At 47.3% G+C, this 22,318-nt stretch overlaps 1 pseudogene; it reads right to left on the reverse strand.

The window, feature by feature from the left end:
• Nucleotides 1–18,028: 18,028 nt before the first annotated feature.
• Nucleotides 18,029–22,294, reverse strand: LOC136626631 (nuclear pore complex protein Nup155 pseudogene; annotated as a pseudogene).
• Between the last annotated feature and the right edge of the window lie 24 nt (nucleotides 22,295–22,318).

Here is a 22,318-nt window from a genome sequence, read left to right on the forward strand (position 1 = left end):
TGGGGTGCTCAGCAGACTTGCTCTACTAGCAGAGACGGAAGAGACATCTAATTCCCGCTATTAAACTCTTCACACGCCGCGGTCATGGCAAAATGAGCTAAACAAAAAATAAATTTCTTTTAAAAAGTCTAAAAAAACTGTCGCCAAAACCCCCTCAAGACTATATAAATTTGGTATTGGTGTAATCGTACTGGCCTGCAGAATTATATTAACATGTTACATATACTGCATGGTGAACACTGTTAAAAATAACATTAAAAACATATCAAAATTGCAGATTTGTTTGTATAATTTCTTTATTTATAAATTTTGGGGTGGATATTGGAAGAAAAAAAGGAAATCAACTTCTTGGGATCAAAACCCGGCAAGCATGTGGGAAAGAAAAACAAGAAACAGTTTCTCTGCGAACATGCAGAGCATTATTAGAATAACTAATTAAAAGTGGACGATTCTGTTTAATTAAGAGGGATTTTTTGCTCCCGGACTACATTCAGCAGATATACTGTCTAACTCAAAACTGCAGATTTTGTTAGTCTGAAATAAAAAGCAATCAAAATCTTATATGTTCCCAAAAACTGGATAAATGAAGACTAGAGTTCATCTCACAAAACACAAGCCAAGCCTTTATAGAGCTGCGTCTAAACTTTGTGTCTCCGGATCGTGCTGACCCCGAGAATAATGTTATCATGGGATTTATTTTGCTAAATATTTTAAAGATAAAATCCAAAAAACTAGATGACAGAATTCCCTTTTTTTCCCCCAATCCCCCTAAAAAAATTAATAAAGGTTCTACAGGGCATTATACGTATGTAAACATGATGTCATTAAAAAATGAAACTTGTCCCGCAAAAAACAAGTCCTCATACTGCGATGTCAACTGAAAAATTAAAAAGTTATGGCTCTTGGAATGCGAAGATGAAAAAAACTGAAAAACTAGTTGGTCATTAAGGCGCAAACAGTCTGGGTCACTAAGGGTTAATATTTCAAACTTTATACACACAACAGCAGCGACATGACAAGGAGATGGCATCATAGATGGACAATGTCTTCATTCGGCCTTACATACTATGTATGTAGACATCACGTGATGTCACAATTGGTGCAGATGGTTAAAGTTCTAATGCTGAACCACCTTGTGTCATTTCAGCCTGACATCCTGAAGAGGACGAATCCAAGTATGTGACTCCTCGCTTAGTGCTGAGGCCTCGTCACACATCGTATAGCTGAGAAAGGGTGTACATCTGGGGGTGGGGCCATTAGGTTGTAAGCTCTTAGGAGCAGAGTTTCTACTGTATAGTATTAGTCTGTAAGCTCTTAAGAGCAGAGTTTCTATTGTACACTAGATTGTAAGCTCTTAGGAGCAGGTTGTATAATATGTTGCTTTCTTTACAGGATCCTGAGCTTATAATAATATACAGATACAGCAATATGCAGCAGGACAGATTAGATCCGGGGTGATATCCGATCGCCACATCTGGGGTCAGGAAGGAATTTTTTTTCCCCCTGATGTAGAACTTTCCGGGGGGTTTTCTTCGCCTTCCTCTGGATCTCGGGGGCCAGGGATTCTCATCTCAGAACAATGGTGTGAACGGGTGCAGCAAGTTCTGTGGTCTCCACCGGGCTGACATTAGAGTCTCTGAGAGCCTTCTGTTATTTATTAAAGGGCCAGTAATGTTTTATTACAATGTTGCTTATTGCTATTTCAATAAAGACATTAAAATTATACATATTGTGATGCTTGTTTTTTATCCGCTCGTCTTACGTGCTGGCCATAATGAGAGCGATTGCTGCTGATCAGTGTTCCAGAAGTACAAATAGACTTATCCTGCATACATAAAGACGTGTATCATCTCCTAAAGACATGGCGGCAGCTGCTGCGGGACAGAAACTCTGGTGGACTCCATATACAGAGCAGAGAACATATCACTCCACCCATAATGGCAAATCCTGTCTTAAGTTACATTACAAGTGTTATGGGGTTTAGTCTCTATACTAGGGGGCACTAACATTGTGTGTCCTCAAGTCTACACAACATACTACCTGATAGCTGAAGGTTGGGACAGGAAGAGTAACTGAGTACAGAAGACGAAGAGGTCTTGTATGAAAACAGGAAACATTGGGGATGCATCCTGTGGCTATGAGGAAATGTTGTGTGGGGCAGAGTGTTAAGGTAGCAGAATGCAGTCTTAAGCTCTCGCTCACAAACTGAAGGTTGCGGGTTCAATCCCCACATGCTTCTGTTACGTCCGCTGGGTGCACTCAAGCGCTGCTCCACAGGTAGGATGCAAACGTGTCCATTTGAAACTGCAACCACACAGATATAGTACTTGCATGGACCAATTGCATCTCTCCAGGAGGAAGAATGAACAACTCTCCCTAACTGATCAGGGAAAGAGGGGCACCTCTGCCTAAAAGCGGAGCCATAAAGCGGAGCCATAACCCCACTGTCTTTCTTTACTGACTTGGCTATCCCTAATCAGGGAGCTAGAGAGATGCACTAAACACTCAGAACACAACACTGTTCACACACACACTGTACACAGAACAGTACTGCACAGACCTAACATACGTCGCTGTAAACACCAACATATAGTGTAACACATACCACATAGAACAGGACTGTACACATCAAATGTCTGGCCACTTGCACAGACATACAACACAAGTCACTGTTCACACTAACATACAACAGGTAGTGCATACAACACGGACCCCACCCAGAGCTCACATGCATACCAACGGCAAACCAAAGCAGCCAAGTGTCCCCACTCCAGGGGAATAGGGAGAGTCAGCCACCATGCTGACATAGGGAGCAGTGTCAGGCATCACCCATCTGACCCACACATAGGACATCAGACGTCTGCGGGCCGCACCTGCCCAGGGATAGGGAGAAACCTGCAGGTCGCCTGCTTCTATGTGGTCACAGTACCGCACACTACACAATGCACTGACCCCAGAAACTGTAAGAAGGGGAGGGACAGTAGGTGTCCAGACCATCTTCAGAGGAGGAGAGAGACACTTCAAACAAGCATGCAACCACTAGCTCTGTGTGAGATAAACAGTGATACATAAGGCACTAAAATGACCAGCAATCTCTCCCAAGAGTTTGCTGGTATTTATCTGCTGCAAACCAGGGGGATTGGCTGCTGGAGGATACCACATCCAGCTAGCTCAATTAACCCCTACCTGTGAAGGTGTGCACGAGGAAGCCTGTAGAACCACAGGTCCCAGATGCACAACTGTAATAGGTTCGGGTAGCCGGCTGAAGATTAACTCAGCCTTCTATCCTTCTGAAGTTGGTAAAATGAGTACCCAGCTTGCTGGGGGGTAATAAATAAAAATTATTGGAAAGTGCTGCGGAATAAGTTAGCGCTATACAAATAACAAGCCTTCCCATTTTGGTGTTTTAGCTATCTGGCACAAATACACTGACTGACTTGGGTAGGGTGCAGACGGCTTTCCCATTGCAGTGTTTTACCTATCTGGCACAAATACGCTGAATGACTTGGGCAGAAGTGTGGCCCGAGGTCCTGGGTGGGGTGAAACTCTGCCATATTTGGGCACTCTGAGTTCTTCATGTGTAATACTGTCTTTGGGTTTCATGGACTCGCCTATGCTGTGGGTGCACAAAGATTTCCCATTGCAGTGTTTTAGCTATTTGGCACAAATACGCTGAATGACTTGGGCAGAAGTGTGGCCCGAGGTCCTGGGCGGGGTGAAACTCTGCCATGTTTGGGCACTCTGATTTCTTTATGTGTAATACTGTCTTTGGGTTTCATGGGCTCGCCTATGCTGTGGGTGCACAAAGGTTTCCCAGCGCAATGTTCAGCTATCTGGCACAAATACACTGAATGACTGGGTAGGGTGGAGGCTGCTTTCCCAGTGCAATGTTCTGCTATCTGACACCTACACAGAATGAAGTGTGTGGGGACACACAAATTTGCAATAGCTATGTAACTCATGGCACCTTGGGTCACACAAGGTGGAGGCTGGGACCGAGCCTGACCCTGGGCCCGCTCACATGCTTCCCACACAGAGTATTGCGGGTCCTACCTCGGTCATGGTTTCTCAGGCTTATTTTGCCACCTCCTCTTCCTGCTTGGGGTTTGGGGATCTGCACTGGTCGACATGTATTATCTCTCGTGCTACAAATTAGCACAGTTATCTGAGATACTGGATTGGAGCGTTCACAGGAAGCGTAACAGATTTATTGAGACTTTCACAGGGTCACTGTATAGCTGTGGTGGCTACTTTTGCGACACCTCCTGCTTGAAACCAATCTTTGGTATTAGTATGCGCTGCTGTATTGTGGAGATGTGTAGAAGTGCTGGCACCTGAGTCCCCTTTATGCCCACGTTCACACGGGTGACAAAGTCGCACGATTTTGCAGCATTGCTACGACTGCTACAAATCACATGTATAAGAAGCCCCTGCTTTCCTATGGGTTACTTCACACATGCGATATTGTGCAGCATGCGACAATCAGACACAAAAACCTCGTGGGTCCCGCTATATGCACGCGACTCGTAAGGTTTCATAGTTCATGTTTCCCTATGAAGCCTTTCTCTCTGTTGCATTGCACGAAAATGTGATTTTTGCACGGTGCGATGCAACTATGACAGTAGGAAATACTGCTTCCAAAGCTAAAATTTAAGCCCTGGCTGCAGAAAAAAAAAACAAAATACACATACTTCACCTCTCTTGCGCTGTCAGCCCGGCCGCATCTGCTCCCCAGGTCCTGGCATTGATCTTCTTCTCTTCTCGCCGGGGATTCAAAAATCACAGCCATTCATCGAGTGCTGGCTGTGATATGAATCCCCAGCCAGAAGAGAGGAAGATGATCACTGCCGGGGACCCGAGGAGAAGATACGGCCGGGCTGACTTTGTAGCACCACATGTGACTTTGTAGCGCTACAAAGTTGCAGCATCACCGCGATAAGTAGCAGCGATATCGCATGGACCAGCGAAGCGCTATCACTGCAATTTTCCAGCAGCTATGCCGTGTGAACGAGCCCCTAGCAACACAGATTTCCTGCTGCTGTTGTCAGTCACCAAATAATCTGTCCGTGGAGCGATGAGATTAATAACTGAAGTCCCTAATCTGCATGAAACAGTTCAAGGTTAGGGCTCATACCCACAAGCTTTGCGGTATACGCTCGTGGATTTACGCCATGGAAGTAGCAGGTTTAAAAACACTGGTGCCGGCGAGTGGTCGCGGAATTCCGCCACAGATTTCCGTGGGCTCCATTAATACTATATTTATGGAGACCTTCGGCTGTGGAAATCCACAATAAAATAGAGCATGCAGCGTTTTTTTCCCACAGCAGAAATCCGCGGCAAAGTTCCGCATGTGAGCACTGGCAGGCAGAAAGCTATTAGGTTCAATAGAAGCTAATAGCTGCGGAATTCCATCATCGGAAACGCAGAAGAAATCCGTCCGTGGGCATTAGCCCTAAATCGCAGAATGAGACTGAATTCATTGTCTGGTAAGAGCATTTTCTTATCTAGAATCTTATTTAGAGGTTCAGATCTATAAAAGTTTCTTTTTATTGCAGGTAAACAGAATTTTTAAAAACTTGAGGTAAGAGAATAAATATCAGGGCTTGCAGATAACCCGTTAAAGAACAGAAACCTCTCAAAGTTTTTCAGGAGCTAGAACTGTTTTTAAAATTTTTCTGTCAACATGCTGTATGAGGGTTTGTTTTTTGTGGGACAAGCTGTATTTTTTAAAAGCTTTATTTATTTTGCCATACGATGCATTGAAAAACTTTTAAGCATTTTTAAGTGGAATGAAATAGAAAAAAAATACACATTTAACCCTTTCCAATCCAATGTCGGGCCTGCCCCGACATCATAATTTCCCTCCACAGCTCCGATGTCGGGGCAGGCCCGACACTGCAGTGCAGGAGTGCATCTGCACCCGATCATCAGACACATCGGGTACAGATACACTCCTGCACTGGTCCTCATTGAGGACCCCCGAGGAGAAGGCAGAAAGGGTTTTTAACCCTTTCTGCCTTCTCCTTTACACATTACATAGCGCTCAATTAGTGCTATGTAATGCACAGAGATTCCGGCCGGCGATCATGTGACCGCCGGTGTCATCTGATCCCCAGGGGTCACATGAATGCCGAGCTGGGAGCCTGCACCGTGGGGGGGGCCTGCTTACCTGTCCGGCGTCTTCCGCATTCTCCCTTCTGTCTCCCGGCTCGGCGATCATGTGACCACTGGGTGCCACCTGACCCCAGCGGTCACATGATCGCCGAGCTGGGAGGCAGAGGGAGAATGCGGAAGATGCCAGACAGGTAAGCAGCCCCCCCCCCCCCCCCACGGTGCAGTGAGCACCTGCACCCTCCTGAACTCTGTCAGTTCAGGAGGGTGCAGGGCAATGTATTTTTTCTCATCTATTCTCACCAGCTCCAATTTATTTGGAGCTGGGGAGAATGAATAAGAAAAAATAATTGGATTGGAAAGGGTTAACGATTACGGTTCAAAAATATTTTATTGTTATTTTTATTAACAAACGCCAAAAGTGGTTCCATCATAAACTGTCGCAAACATTTTGTGGAAACATAATGCAATACAAATCCTCATAAAATCAAGTGAGATATAACAATGAAGAAATCCAGTGTTTATCTAGTCAATGGCCGCGGCGGGATTTCCCACAGAATTTCCGCCCTTGCCCGCTGCCATAGGATTGCATTAGATAACGCAATCCTAGGCAGATGGCCGTGATATGTCAGCGTGAAAATACACGCAGAAAACAAATCGGGGCATGCTCTCCTTCTGTGCGGGTCTCGCAGAGGCACACAGAAATGTCAGTAGTGACTGCCCGGCTCCTCTCTGCGCATGCACCGGCTGGCCTGCAGCCGGCACACAGGGCAGAGAAGAGACGCCAGGAGCGGGTAAGCCGCAGGGCTGTGCAGGGGCACGGGTCCGCATCCGGCTGCGAGAATTCTCGCAGTGGGATCCGACCCGGCCGTCTGCAGGCGCCAATAATGTTCCCTATCCCTCCGCATGAAATACAAGGACCAAAGAAAAAAAGGCCCTACGTAAAAACGAGGGAGTATTTCAAAAAGGAAAATAAACACCTAAGGCGAGAACAAAACACAAACAAAAAATAGCAGATGAAAGTGACTAAAAAAGGATAATTATATCCTGGGGATGATGGGAATTGCCCAATGTGAACCCATCTCCAAACAACTAAGTTAGAATGAAGCTTAGAAACCCAGACCGCCGATTATGATGTTTAAACACCATTATGAAGCCCGGACTCTAGAAGAAGAACGGAACTGAATCCAAGTCGCCCAGCTACTATTGTGTTTAGTAAGTTTGTTTCGTCTCCCGCACATAAGTCTCCATGTATTTAAGATTATCCATAGCCTCCAGTCACATCAACCTCATGGAGGCGTGGGGGAATCTCCATTTTCTGGGGATAGTTTGTCTCATTGCATTTAGGAAGCAATTTCAGAGTGATCGTTGGATCTTTGCGACCGAGCCCGCTAACCATTGCACCATTAAAAAATTATTTCTATGGCAATATACTAAGACCCATAACTTTTTTTAGTTTTCCGTTGGTAATGCTGTGTGGGCGCTTGCTTTTTGCAGGGCGACTTTGTAGTTTTTATTTGTACTATTTGAAGGTACGTATGACTTTTTGATCACTTTCACTGGTCAACACTGAAATTGTTACTGACTTTAAAAGGCCCTAATCTGTAGTATCTTGGTGTGCTGAACATGAATATGACCGTGAACATTTTTTATTGGCTCTCGTTTTGACGTTTCAGAAAGGACGGTAATCTGGTGTTCTGTTCCGATATTGAGGGCCTCATGAATGCCTTAGAAATCACTCATGACCCAGAAGAATGGAGACTATTTGTAGACTCTTGGACACTGAGTCTTAGGGCTGTGCTTTTGCACAATGGAAACCATCTTCTATCAATTCCAGCAGCGCATGGTGTCCACATGAAAGAGACGTACAATAACTTAGAGCAGCTACTGAATTCCAAGTACAGCTGACACCTCTATGGTGATTGGAAGGTAGTTGCCCTTTTAATAGGACTGCAGCAGGGATATACAAGATACATATGCTTCTTATGTGAGTAGGATAGCCGAGCAAGGGCACTGCACTACTTGCGGAAGGAATGGACTCACAGACAAAATATAGCAGTTGGAGAGAAGAATATCCAGCACCCAGCTTTGGTCAAGGCTCACAAAATCCTGCTACCACCCCTTCACATCAAACTAGGTTTGATGAAGAATTTCATAAAAGCCAGAGACCGGACTTCGCCAGCTTTCCGATACCTTCATGAAGAATTCCCATGCTGGCAGACTCTTGCTGGACACTCCACAGAGATGCTCCCGAACAGCTGGACAAGAGACAAGCAAGGAAATCTAAGACGTAGTCTATGACGTGATGTTCTTACAGGTGTTAAAGGGGTTGTCCCGCGCCGAAACGGTTTTTGTTTTTTTTTAACCCCCCCCCCGTTCGGCGCGAGACAACCCCGATGCAGGGGTTAAAAAAACAACCCGCACAGCGCTTACCTGAATCCCGGCGGTCCGGTGTCTTCATACTTACCTGCTGAAGATGGCCGCCGGGATCCTCTGTCTCCGTGGACCGCAGGGCTTCTGTGCGGTCCATTGCCGATTCCAGCCTCCTGATTGGCTGGAATCGGCACGTGACGGGGCGGAGCTACACGGAGCCGGCATTCTACACGAGCGGCCCCATAGAAGACTGCAGAAGACCTGGACTGCGCAAGCGCGGCTAATTTGGCCATCGGAGGGCGAAAATTAGTCGGCTCCATGGGAACGAGGACGCCAGCAACGGAGCAGGTAAGTATAAAACGTTTTATAACTTCTGTATGGCTCATAATTAATGCACAATGTACATTACAAAGTGCATTATTATGGCCATACAGAAGTGTATAGACCCACTTGCTGCCGCGGGACAACCCCTTTAACCAGAGGCCTATTACTATTGGCATGCATTTTGTGATGTAAACGACTATTGCAGATTACAAAAAAAATTTTGCATTTTGTGTTGAACACATGTGAAGTGATAAGAAATGACTCATTTTATTTCAATAACATGAATTTTGTAAACGTTTGTTAACCAGTGTTTCTATTCCAATTTCTTTAGGAGATGGGATGCACAATAAAAAAGCAATTTTGGCATTGTTTTTTTTCCTAAGACGTTCTCTGTGTAGGACAAATAATTATATATTTTAATAGCTTGGACTTTTACAGACGTGACAATACCAAATAGGTTTATTATATTTAGTTAACTTTTAAGTGAAAAATGGTCTAGGGCTCATTCAGACGAATTTAATGAATGGCTGACTACTGCCTCTGATTGGCTGAGTTCTCTGACCAATCAGAGGCAGCGCTCAGCTGTCATTCAATGAATAGCTGATCGCTCACTCTGATTGGACACAGCGCTCAGCTAATCAGAGGCTGCGCTTTCAGGAGGCAAGGACTTTTCAATCCCCGACCCCCAGATACAGATGCAGACTGACAGGGATGGGGAGAAGAGCCGAATAGCGGTTCAGGAAGGGGGGGGGGGGGACATTTTTTTTTCTTTTTTCACAGCTAGGGATGATTTTCAGGGTAGGGCTTATATGTCTAGCACCCCTTCTGAACATCATCACTGCAGGGGTTGCCTTCATCCCATTGCTTTCAACGGGGTGGCAGCAGTGCTGGCCCCATTGAAAGTAATGGGATAGCAGTGACAGGATTCTTTCGTCCCAGCTACAGCCCCGTCATCACTGAACACTGTGACAGTCCTGTCAACAATCTCCTGCTTTGTTTACAGGTTGCCATAGAGACCATCGGCTTGTCAGAAGCAAGCCGATGGTCTCTGTGGCAGGGAGAGCTAGCGCTTGGCTGTGAGAGGACAGCTAGGTACTAGCTCTTACAGCAGAGATCAGAGAAAACCTCCGATCTCTGCTGTGTTAACCCTTTACATGCTGCAGTCTATGTGACTGCAGCATGTAAAGGGCTGTCACTGCATCATGTAAAGGGCTGTCACCATCGGACCCCCGGAATGTGATCAGACAATTAGACCATTTTAAAAAACCTGCCCTGGTGGGCACGACAGGGTGGTAGGAAACCCGCCACTCAAGGGGTTAATGCCCTGTAGATTAAAAGGATCATACTATGCAGCATTACACATAAAAACGATATTCTGCTAACCTTTTTATTCCTTATCTTCTCCTTGTAAAGCTGACCTAAAGATGGCGCCACCAGGGTAGTTCCCATGATGCGCTGCTCTCTCTCCTCTTGAGCGTGCGTGCTCCTGACGATGCCGGTCACATGACTGAAAGACTGGCGTCATTAAGAGAGGCGCGTGCTGTGATGGGAAAAGCAATATCAAGCTGTGAGTGACGGCCTGGTATCGCTCTCTCCATCCATGTGAGTCTCCTGGATGCGCGGCGTTTCATGTGAAAACAGCCACGTACCCCTGCGGGGAATCCCTTTACTGCTTTCAACGGGGCCGGCAGCCGTGCGGGACATTGCCTGTCTTTTCAATGCGGCCAGCGGCAGCCCCGGGCACGGCGGGGATGAAGAAATCCTCTGCCACAGCTGTGACAGCTGTGGCAGAAGTGCAGCATGCTATCCCATTGCTTTAAATGGGATCGGCGTTGCTGCCGATCCCATTAAAAGCAGTGGTTTTTGGAAAACCCTGCAGCATGATTTTCGGGGAAGGGCTTGAAATATAAGCCCTTCCCTGAAAATCATCAATAAGTGGTAAAAAAATTTTTTTTAAAAGTACTCACCTATCCGCTGCTCACACGCGTCCTCCAGCTGGCTCCCCGACACTGCTATTGGCTGAGCGCTCAGCCAATTACAGATAGTTCTTAGCTATTCATTCATGAATAGCTGAGATAGTGCTATTCATTAATGAATAGCTAAGCACTATTTGTAATTGACTGAGCGCTCAGCCAATAGCTAAGCACTAGCTGCTATTGGCTAATCGCTCAGCCAAGCAGCACAGCACTTTCAGGAGGCATTTTTAAATCCCCGCCTGCTGAAAGTGCTGGATAGCAGTGTCGGGGAGCCAGCCGGAGGACGCGTGTGAGCGGCGGATAGGTGAGTACTTTTTTTTTTTACATTTTTTTACCACTTATTGATGATTTTCAGGGAAGGAAGGGCTTATATTTCAAGCCCTTCCCCGAAAATCATGCTGCAGGGTTTGCCAAAAACCACTGCTTTCAATTGGACCGGCAGCAGCGCCGATCCCCTTGAAAGCAATGGGATAGCATGCTGCACTTCTGCCACAGCTGTGGCAGAAGTCCACGGTATTCTCCTCATCTTTTCAATGGGGCTAGCGTAGCTGCCGCTTGCCCCATTGAAAAGACTGGCGATATCCCAGTTTCATTGCGGCTTCTTTCTTGCGCTGTGAGGCAAGCGTTTTCACTTGCTCTCGCAGCGCAAGATAGAAAATGTCACCAGTGGGTGTCTGCCCTCAATGGGAGAGCATTGCGATCACTTACCACTGCTGGTGATAGCTCTGACAGGAGATTCCTTCAACTCCCCAGCATGTCCCCTCATCACTGAACACTGTGACATCATTGTCACATCATTATCACATCATTGTCACATCATTGTCACAGTGTCCAGTGATATGGAGACATGCTGGGGAGATGAAGGAATCTCCTGCTACAGTTGTCACCAGCAGGAGCAGGAGATCGCAATGCTCTCCCATTGAAACTATTTAAAAGTGAGAGTATTCCCACAGTGGCCCACACAAACACACAGTGGCCCCCACGATGCACCTACATAGTGCCCCCACAGTGCTCCTACAAGGTGTACCCACAGTGCCACCACATGGTGCACCTAGTTAGTGCCCCCCATGGTGCACTTAGATAGTGGCCCCACAAGTAGCACCTGCACAGTGCCCCCACATGGTGCACACACAGTGCCCCTACATGGTGCACCTTTATAGTGCCCCCACACAGTGCCCCTATATGGTGCCCCCACATGGTGCACATGCATAGTGTTCCCCTCAGTTCTCCTACAAAGTGCCCCTACATGGTGCCCCCATATGGTGCACAACACGGTGCCCCCATGCTGTTCGCACAGTGCGCCCCCACATAACATAGTGCCCCCACAGTGCGCGCCTCCCTGCACAGGCAGGATTACACTGAGAGGAGACACCTATATATAGATAAAACAGGACCCAACATTCACAATAGTCACTGCTCACCTCCTCCCATCACTGCACAGACAGGATTACACTGAGAGGAGACACCCATATGTAAAAAACACAGGAGGCACCATTCACAATAGTCACAGCTCACCTCCTGCCATCCCTGCACAGACAGGATTACACTGAGAGGTGACATCTATATATAGATAACACAGGAGCCACCATTCACAATAATCACAGCTCACCTCCTCTCCTCCCTGCACAGACAGGATTACACTGAGAGGTGACATCTAGATATAGATAACACAAGACCCACTATTCACAATAAGCACAGCTCCCCTCCCTGCACAGGCAGGATTACACTAAGCGAGAACACCTATATATAGATAACACAGGACCTACCATTTACAATAGTCACAGCTCACCTCCTCCCCTCCCTGCACAGGTAGGATTACACTGAGGTGCTCCCAAATAGTACCCCCATAATGCACCCCCAACATAACATAGTACCCCTATACTGCTCCCGCATAGTGCGCCCCCACATAACATGGAGCCCCATAGCGCTCCCACATAGTGTTCCCACATGGTGCTACCACAGTGCCCCCACATAACATGGTGCTCCCACATAGTGCCCCCACACGGCGTACCCACAGTGCCCCCACATGGTGAACCTACATAGTGCCCCCACAGTGCCTCTAGATGGTGCACCTACATAGTGCCCCCACAGTGCCTCTACATGGTGCACCTATATAGTGCCCGCCCATACAGTGCCGCCACATGGTGCTCCCATAGAGCCTGCCCACATATCATAGTGCTGCCATATTACTCCCACATAGTGCTCCCACAGTGTACCCCCACAGTGCACCCCCACATAACATAGTATCCCCACAGTGCTCGCCTCCCTGCACAGGCAGGATTACACTGAGAGGAGACACCTATATATAGATAACACAGCACCCAACATTCACAATAGTCACTGCTCACCTCCTCCCATCCCTGCACAGGCAGGATTACACTGGATGGGAGGCTGGCTGGGTCAGTCAGTGGCAGCGCCAGTAATACTACCCCTCACAACTCTTATTGTGCCCCCACATGGTGCTACCACAGTGACTTCACCTAGTGCCTCCACATAACATAGAGCCCCCATAGTGCTCCCACATAGTGCCCCCACATGGTGCTACCAGTGCCCCCCCCCCACAGTGCCCCAACATGGTGATCGTGCAGTGTGCCCCCAACTAACATAGTGCCCCCACATAGCATAGTGAAACACTCCATAATAGCCACAGCAGCATCAGCGCCCCCTCCATATTAGCCTCAGCAACATCACTGCCCCGACAATAGCAGCCGCAGCAGCATCAGTGCTCCCCCAATAGTTGCTCCAGCAGTAATAGTAACCCTCAATAATTGCCCCAGCGGTAATAGTGACCCCCAATAGTTGCTCCAGCACTAATAGTGACCCCCAGCAATTACCTCAGCACTAATAGTGCCCCCCAATAATTGCCCCAGCGGTAACAGTGCCCCCCAATAATTGCAGAAGTGATAGTGACCCCCAGTAATTAGCACTGCTGGGACAATTATTGAGGGGTCACTCACTGCTGGGGCAATTATTGGGGGTCACTATCACTGCTAGGGGAGTCACTATTTTTGCTGGGGCAACTGCCCTAGCAATAATAGTGACCCCCAATAATTGCCCCAGAAGTGATAGTGACCCCCAATAATTGCCCCAGCAGTAATAATATGGGGCTTCACTATCACTGCTGGGGCAATCATTGGGGATCACTATCACTGCTGGGACAGTTACCCCTTAATAATTGCTCCAGCAGTAATTGTGACACACAGTAATTACCCAGCAGTGATAATGACACCAAGTGATCATCACTGCTGTAGCAATTATTGGGGATTACTATCACTGCTTGGGCAATTACAAACCTGTCCCAGTACTGCACCCGAACCGAACAGTGACAGCCCGACAGCGACCACCCCGCCCTCGGCACAACAAGTTACAGCAACAGCCCCCCCTCCAGCCACCAACCCGCCCCTGTGCAACAAGTAATGGTAACAGCCCTCCCTCCCCACACCCCGTGCGACAAGTTAGGGTAACAGGCCCCCCTCCCCCGTGCGACAAGTTTATGTGACAGCCCCCCCACCCCCTGTGTGACAAGTAATAGTAACAGCCCTCCCTCCCCACACCCTGTGCAACAAGTTAGGGTAACAGGCCCCCTCCCCCGTGTGACAAGTAATAGTGACAGCCCCCCTCCCCACACTCACCCACGCCCCATGCGACAAGAAATGGTGACATCCCCCCCATGCAACAAGTAATGGTGACAGACCCCTTTCCCCCACCCAACCCCCGTGCGACGGGTAATGGTGACACCCCCACCCCCCAAACGACAAGTAATGGTGACAGCCCACCTCCCCTACACACCCCCTGTGCAACAAGTAATTGTGACAGCCCCCCATCCCACCACCCAATTTCCCCCGTGCGACAAGTTATGGTGACAGCCCACCCCCCTGTGTGACAAGTTATGGTGACAGACCCCACACCGACACAGCCCCCGCCCCTAGTAATAATACTTACCCTCCAGCTGAGACCGGCGGACCCTCACCGCGAACTGCCGCGCGAACCCGAGACAGCAAGCGCTACTGCGCATGCGCGAAGACACAGGCACGCACTCACAGCCCAAGGAGCGCTACTGCGCATGTGCAAACAAACGGGACGCGAGTCCACAGTTCGACTAGAGGAGAAGACAGAAGCAAGAAATTTGTCGGAACCAGGGACAACAGGACCGTCAACACAAGAAGGGGGCACTCCTGTAAGTATATATCTTCTGTATGGCTCATTAACAATGCACAATGTATATTACAAAGTGCTTTGTAATTGCCATACAGAAGTGCATGCATACACTTGTCTTGCCCAGACAACCCCTTTAAGGTTTTTTTTTTATTTAAATAGATTTTATTTTTGTAATATTTAAAAAAAAAATTAATAATCCTAATTTTTTTTGGTCCCCATTGGTGATTTGACCTTGCAACAGTTTGGTCACTTCTACAGTAGTATATAGTATTATTAACGATGCTTTATTGAGAGCTGACTGTGACAGAGCTTAATAGACTGCAATACATGGCAGACCCAGGAACCTTCCCTTGATTCTGGGCTGCCATGTGAACCCATCTGCACATCACAATACCTTCATATAGAAGCTCCTCTTTTCATTTTACCCATGAACTCATAACCTTTTTACTCATTTAAATAAAGAAAATATCAATCTCGTAATTGTTCTATCTTCCTTCATTAAATAACATGAGGTATTGGTTTATATGTTGGCCAAAATACGCAAACATGTCAGGTTCCACCATTGTGTTAACTTATCCAGGTCTTAGGGCTTCTTCACATGGCCGTGTTTGTGCACGTTTTTTCATCACTGAAACTTATTCTTCATTGTGTGGATGCAAATGAACAATAAATAATATATTGAGGAGATGCCAGTGACTGCTCAGTGTGTTTATATATGCACTGGGTATGGTCTGCCAGTAAAAAAAAGTCATGTACTGACAATGCAGTGGCATGAATATATGACCTGGCAGATACTCCAACACCCCAAGTGCACCAAACGTACTAACACCACGCTATGCCAATATAAAATCAAAGTGTATGGACAAAGTAGAATGCAATACAGAGGTGTTAGTTTCCACCGCTTTTGGCCAAGATATGTAAGCTCGCAACCCACGTCAAGGGTCCTCATTACCTTGCGAGTTCCCTATCCTAAAAAAAAAACAACAAAAAAAAAACCAGGCAAACACACGGAAAACAAGCTCCATGCACAGCAGATGTTGCCATAGCCAAATTTCTAGGGGTTGTTTAGTTGTGAACTTTTGGTGGCCTATCATCAGTTTAGGTCATCAATAGTAGAGTGATGTGGATCCATCACACAATACCCTTACCAATTAGCTGTTTACCAGGCCAGGGTGATTGTACACTGAGCTGATTTCTGTAGGAAGCATATAGCTCCTTTCACATTGTAGCGGCCTTGCTTTGTGGTGCAGTCCAAATTCCCTTTGAAAACTGCCCTGGGAATAGAGCTGTCTTCTTTCTGCAGAAATCAGCTGAGTGCTTGACTACATTAACCTATGTCTGTGAATACACCCTGGCGGATATGCTAGCGATGGCCTATTCTAAAGATAGGCTATCAATCATTTGCAAATGGACAACCCCTTTTAATTATGGCCCTACAAGGCAGCAGTGATAATCTCTAAGACACCATGCTGCCCACAAATACATAATAACACAGGCTGAAGAGAGACAATGTCCATCTAGTTCAGCCTGCCCCCCCCCCCCTGTTGATCCAGAGGAAGGCAAAAAAACCCCAATGAAGCAGAAGCCAATTTAGCCCATTGGAGGAAAAAATTCCTTCCCGACTCCATAATGACAGTCAGAATAATCCCTGGATCAACATTTTGAAAGTTGGTACAGCAGATTGATGTTATCTATGCAGCAAGACAAGATGGCCAATATTTCTAGCAGTAGAGGAAGAGTTGAAGCATGGAGAATGTCAGCTGAACTGATAAGCCAATGGTGAATGTGGAATGAGTGGTTGTTGAGAAAAGGTAGTAAATTAGATTGATGTTTTCTCAACTTCTACACATTCTCCATCGACTTATCAATTAAGCCCACATTCTCCACGGTCAATATCTTTCCCTTCTGCTCCCAACATGGGGCATCTTCTCCTGCTGTATAGAAAACATCAATGTGCTGAACCACCTTTTGTCACTTTCCACACATTCTACATTCTCCCTCGGCTTGTCATTTAAGTCCATGTTCTATATGCTCAAAATCATTCTCTACTGCTCTAAATGTGGCACATGTTGTCCTGATGCATAAATACCATCATTCTGCTGTACCACCTTATCATGTTAATCCAGAGGAAGGCAAAAAAACCCCAATGAGGCAGAAGCCAATTTAGCCCATTGGGGGAAAAAATTCCTTCCCGACTCCATAATGGCAGTCAGAATAATCCCTGGATCAACATTTTGAAAGTTGGTATAGCAGATCGATGTTATCTATGCAGGAGGACAAGATGCCCAATATTTCTAGCAGTAGAGTAAGATGTGGAGCATGGAGAATGTCAGCTGAACTGATAAGCCGATGTAGAATGTGGAATTAGTGGAAGTGGAGAAAAGGTGGTAAAATAGATTGATGTTTTCCCAACTTCTACACATTCTCCCTTGGCTTATCATTTAAGTCCACAGTCCCCATGATTAAAATCTTTCTCTACTGCTCTAAATGAGGCACATGTTGTCCTGATGCATAAATACCATCATTCTGCTGTACCACCTTATCTTGTTGATCCAGAGGAAGGCAAAAAAACCCCAATGAGGCAGAAGCCAAATTAGCCCATTGGGGGAAAAAATTCCTTCCCGACTCCATAATGGCAGTCAGAATAATCCCTGGATCAACATTTTGAAAGTTGGTACGGCAGATCGATGTTATCTATGCAGCAAGACAAGATGCCCAATATTTCTAGCAGTAGAGTAAGATGTGGAGCATGGAGAATGTCGGCTGAACTGATAAGCCAATGGTGAATGTGGAATGAGTGGTTGTTGAGAAAAGGGAGTAAATTAGATTGATGTTTTCCCAACTTCTACACATTCTCCCTCGGCTTGTCATTTAAGTCCATGTTCTCCATGCTCAAAATCTTTCCCTACTGCTCTAAATGTGGCACATGTTGTCCTGATGCATGAATACCATCATTCTGCTGTACCACCTTATCTTGTTGATCCAGAGGAAGGCAAAAAAACCCCAATGAGGCAGAAGCCAATTTAGCCCATTGGGGGAAAAAAATCCTTCCTGACTCCATAATGGCAGTCAGAATAATCCCTGGATCAACATTTTGAAAGTTGGTACGGCAGATCGATGTTGTCTATGCAGCAGGACAAGATGCCCAATATTTCTCGCAGTAGAGTAAGATGTGGAGCATGGAGAATGGCGGCTGATCCAAAATAATCCCTGGATCAACATAAAATAGATTGATGTTTTATCATTGCCCATTTCCCCTCCCTTCCAATCGCAGGCTTACCTCTTGTTCCTCCCCGCTGGTTCTGTGCAATGGAAGGGGCGGAGCTAAGCATAGGAGCCCATGCAGCGGCCGATGTTCCTGGACTATCTTTTGGGCCCAATGTAAAAACGCCCGGAGCTATATTGGCTTGGAAATACGCCCGTGTGATCTGATGCATTGGAACACAGGTTGTGTTAAATTGCTGTCTGTCAAGGCTCTGGACGATATTATGGTCATTTCCATATGCGGGGAGCAGCCCATGAATACATTGCGGCAGAAGGAAAGGCTTCTTCACCTCCGTCCAGAAGGGATTCCCAATTCTGAAATCACGTGGGAAACGGCACATTCATCTCCAATATTGTCTTTAACCCAAAGTCTGCCGGCCAATCCAAGGAGCAGACTTGTTGTTCCAGGTACTGAGCCAAAAACTGAAGAGGAAGATACATGGGAGTGCTGGCATAGCTCTTGCCCAGTGAGACCAACTTCAGGTTCAGCAGTTGCATCCTGTCGGCAGCATCCATCTCTACGCTGTCCTTCAACTCTGTTTGTATGATTTCCTTCCATATCTGCTGCACCAAGAAAGCATTAGAAAAAGAAGCACATCTAAGGATTGCAAGCTTGCACTCTGAAAGCTGGAATGGGTCTGCAAATTTCTCATACAGAGCTGTAAGGTCCATTACCTGTGAATCAAGCTGCGCCGCAGCAGTCTGTGCTGGAGGATGTTGGGAGTATTTCCTGAGTAGCACTTTCTGGATTTCAAGCTGTACTTTAGCGACATCCATTAAGTCTTCCAGCTCATGTATGAGTTCTGAATCTTCAGCACGTCCATACTGGCCATTGGTGGTTCTGGCACACAAGATGGCTCTAGATAAGTATTCAATCCTTCCTTTCAGAGAGATGTTGGGGCTCTCGTAGTCCGCTAGTTTGGCCATCACCCTGGCAGCTTTGATGGGACTTCCCTTCTTCTGGTAGTAACAGAACAATAAATTCATGTAGCGCACTTCGTTGTCCTCATGGTTGGACATGCGCACCAAATGAGACTCCAGAAAAGGTGACTTCAGCTCCAGCAGGACGTCTGTGAGATCAACCTTGATGAGCCAGTTGAATAACACAATATGGAAGAATTCATCTGCAGAGCGCGGAAGCAATTCCAGTATCTGGTGAAAAAGAAGTCCAGAGGGGCCGTGCTTTGTGGTTACTCTTCGGGGAGCAGATTTCCTTTGGTTGACCAGCTCTTGCAGTAAATCAATGATGATTTTGTAGCTGTGCATCTTGGTTTCAAATGCTTGTAAGCCCAACTCATCGCCTTCGGGCTCACCGTTCTTCAGATAGCGCAAACCAAGGCCTTGCGGATCCTTGTTTCCAGCATATGTAAGGCACAGCTGTACTACACCCTCATAAAAACACTGCTGTCTGTACTTGCCACAAACACTAGCCAAGTCAAGAAGGTGACATACTTTCTGGTACTCCTGCAGTGACGCGCGCAGCAATTGTTCTTTATCATACTTGTTGTTGACTTGAAGGGATCGTTGTATAAGTACATAAGCCTTGGACAATATGGCATCTTCACTGCTGTAAAATATCGGGCACATGTGCTGCAGGTAAGAGATCACCTCATCCGTATTTACATTGTGACGGATATGGCAGTCGATCAATGATGCGATGAGAGTCTTGGTCAGCTTCTTCCCCCGGATGACTAGATCTTTAAATGTCATGTTTTTCAGCTGCTTCTGCAACTCCTTGCGAAGCCCAGACACTACCTGGTGAAAGTGGGGCTCACAGAACTGGTTCCACACCGCTAAGGTTTGGCAGGTCTTCTTCACCAACTGGTGAATTCCTTGAAGGGAGGTCTTCTCCGTTAGCGGGGCCTCAGTGTGACACTCGTCATGTACCTCTTGGTGATGGCAGGTGTTGGTATCACGCTTTAGGAAACTGAAGGCTTTTCCAGAACTGTTCTTCAGCTTCTGCCTTGTGTCGGTGGTCGCCCTGTTGCCACGAGGGATCGTGCTCTCATATTTAGACTTTAGATCTCTGAGTGTGCCCGTTCCAAAATTAAAATTTCTCTCCAGAAATTCTTGTAAGTCTCTGAGGTCTCGTAGAGCTGATTGCAGAAGTTCTCCGGAGATGCCACTATCCATTTTTATGAAGTCACCGTTGTCATTCTTGCATGTTCTTTCGACTATGAGGTCTTTATCCCAGATGAGGTGAATAATGCTGGTAAAATAGATGTAAATCCCATTGTGTCCTCCAGAAAAATGTTGTTGAGTTGAACCCTGGAAGCGTTTATTTGGTATCTGGCTACGTGTGGGTAAGGGTGACCCAACAGATATGGTGTTATTTGCCCTGGTGTTATTGGGTGCGGGAAGTGAAGAGTTATTCTTCACCTGCGCTATTCCTCCATATCTGAAAAATACCTCAGTAGCCCAGGTAGACAGCTTCTGATCGGAGGCAGCAGTAGAACACGCAAGGTGTAAACTAGCTGCACAGGCCTGGTCCGGGTGATACACCTTAAAAAGTTGTTCAGTCTTCTGCTCATCTTCATCTTCATAAGCGTCGATGAGAGGATCCTGAAGCTGCTCCACCGGTCTGACCAGAGAGAAGATATGGCTTCCATGTGCGGAGAGCACAACAAACATCTTGGCTGGAACCATATGTTGTTGGACGGAAGAGTCCTTGACAGACGCAATTACACAGGAATGACCCCGCAGATGTTTTACGGCATGTGTTTCCATTAATTGGTTCTGAAATGGGACGCAGTTATGGTTGATGCACCATAGTTGGTCATAGACGGCGTTTTCAGCAGCTGCCATAAGGAAAACGCCATCGCTATAAAGCACTTGATGGACGTTTGATGGCTTGTCCACGGTGGCAGAGTCTATAAATCCGGGCGGTAGGCGAATATGGACTAAATCCAATCGCCAGGGCTGAGCTGCGGGCCGCTTTGACGGGGCGGATGTAAAGTAAAGGCGGACGCCGGCGCCAGTAATAGCCACCAAGTCACAATTCACAGATTCTGAATCTTCAATGACAGCAATCTGAATGATGGGCCTGAAGAGTGACGGGTCGGCTGTCTTGGCGATCCCTACAGCAGCGGATACAATGGCGTCCTGGAATACTGACGCCTTTTTGGTTATTCCGCTGCCATCTGGACCCAAGTCATAGACCTGTAGTACGCCGCTCTCAGAGCGGGTATACAAGATGTTCCGGCTGTCATCCACAGCGATCTGAACGACGGGGTCATGGCTGCTTAGAAGCCAGGAGGCGAGCAGCACGCCGGCCGCGCTCCGCGTACAGTTAATAATCTGCCACTTGGGGCTAAGCCAGCCGGCTTCAGCCCGGTAGACCACTTCATACAAGCAGCCGGATGTACCAGACAGAAAGATGCGCCCATTGTGTGTGCCGGCGACAGATACGTAGGTATCTTCTGCAGCGGCAGAATACAAGGGCTCTTCTAGCAGCTGGATCTGCCCAGAAGGGTTGTCATGGGGATCTTCAGGCTGCAGACAGCTCACTCCTAATACAACAAGTGTGACCGGAGTGGCAATGATTAGCAGATGGGATGTCTGTGGCTGGACGACACCTTCTTGAGGTCTGACCAGTCCAGCACACACGATTGTGTCCCTGAGGCCACCAAAGCGAGTGACATTCCGGCCGGTGCGGAAGTCCCACAGGAAGAGGTCACTGCTAATGGCCAGCCAAGCCTGGCTGATCTCAGGGAACACTCCCATCATGCAATGAGTGTTCTTCATGGGGTTAAAATAATCTAACATCTCCGGGGGAAGCGGCACTGTGTGCACAGCGCTGACCACCGGGAGTGTGGGGGCGACACCGAGCAGATGAGGGGCCTGCAGAGGGTAATCAGCCGGGGAGTTACCTGACAGAGCAGGGCTGTCCCGAAGGTCCAGGGCGGATGACAAGTCCCTGTAGGCTGAGGCCTCGTGCAGCAGGCGCTGGATCCTCTTCTTGGCTGCGTCCATCGCGTCGTCCATACGGGTTGAGCGCGACTCTCAACTGTCAGTTGAGCCGTGTGCAGTCTGTTGTGACATCAGGTGCGCGCGGGAGGACACGTGACCCGCGGAGCTCGAGCGGGGTTTGACAGCTCACGTGACTACTGTCT

This window comes from Eleutherodactylus coqui, chromosome 4, assembly GCF_035609145.1.
Source record: "Eleutherodactylus coqui strain aEleCoq1 chromosome 4, aEleCoq1.hap1, whole genome shotgun sequence".
Lineage (NCBI taxonomy): Eukaryota > Metazoa > Chordata > Amphibia > Anura > Eleutherodactylidae > Eleutherodactylus > Eleutherodactylus coqui.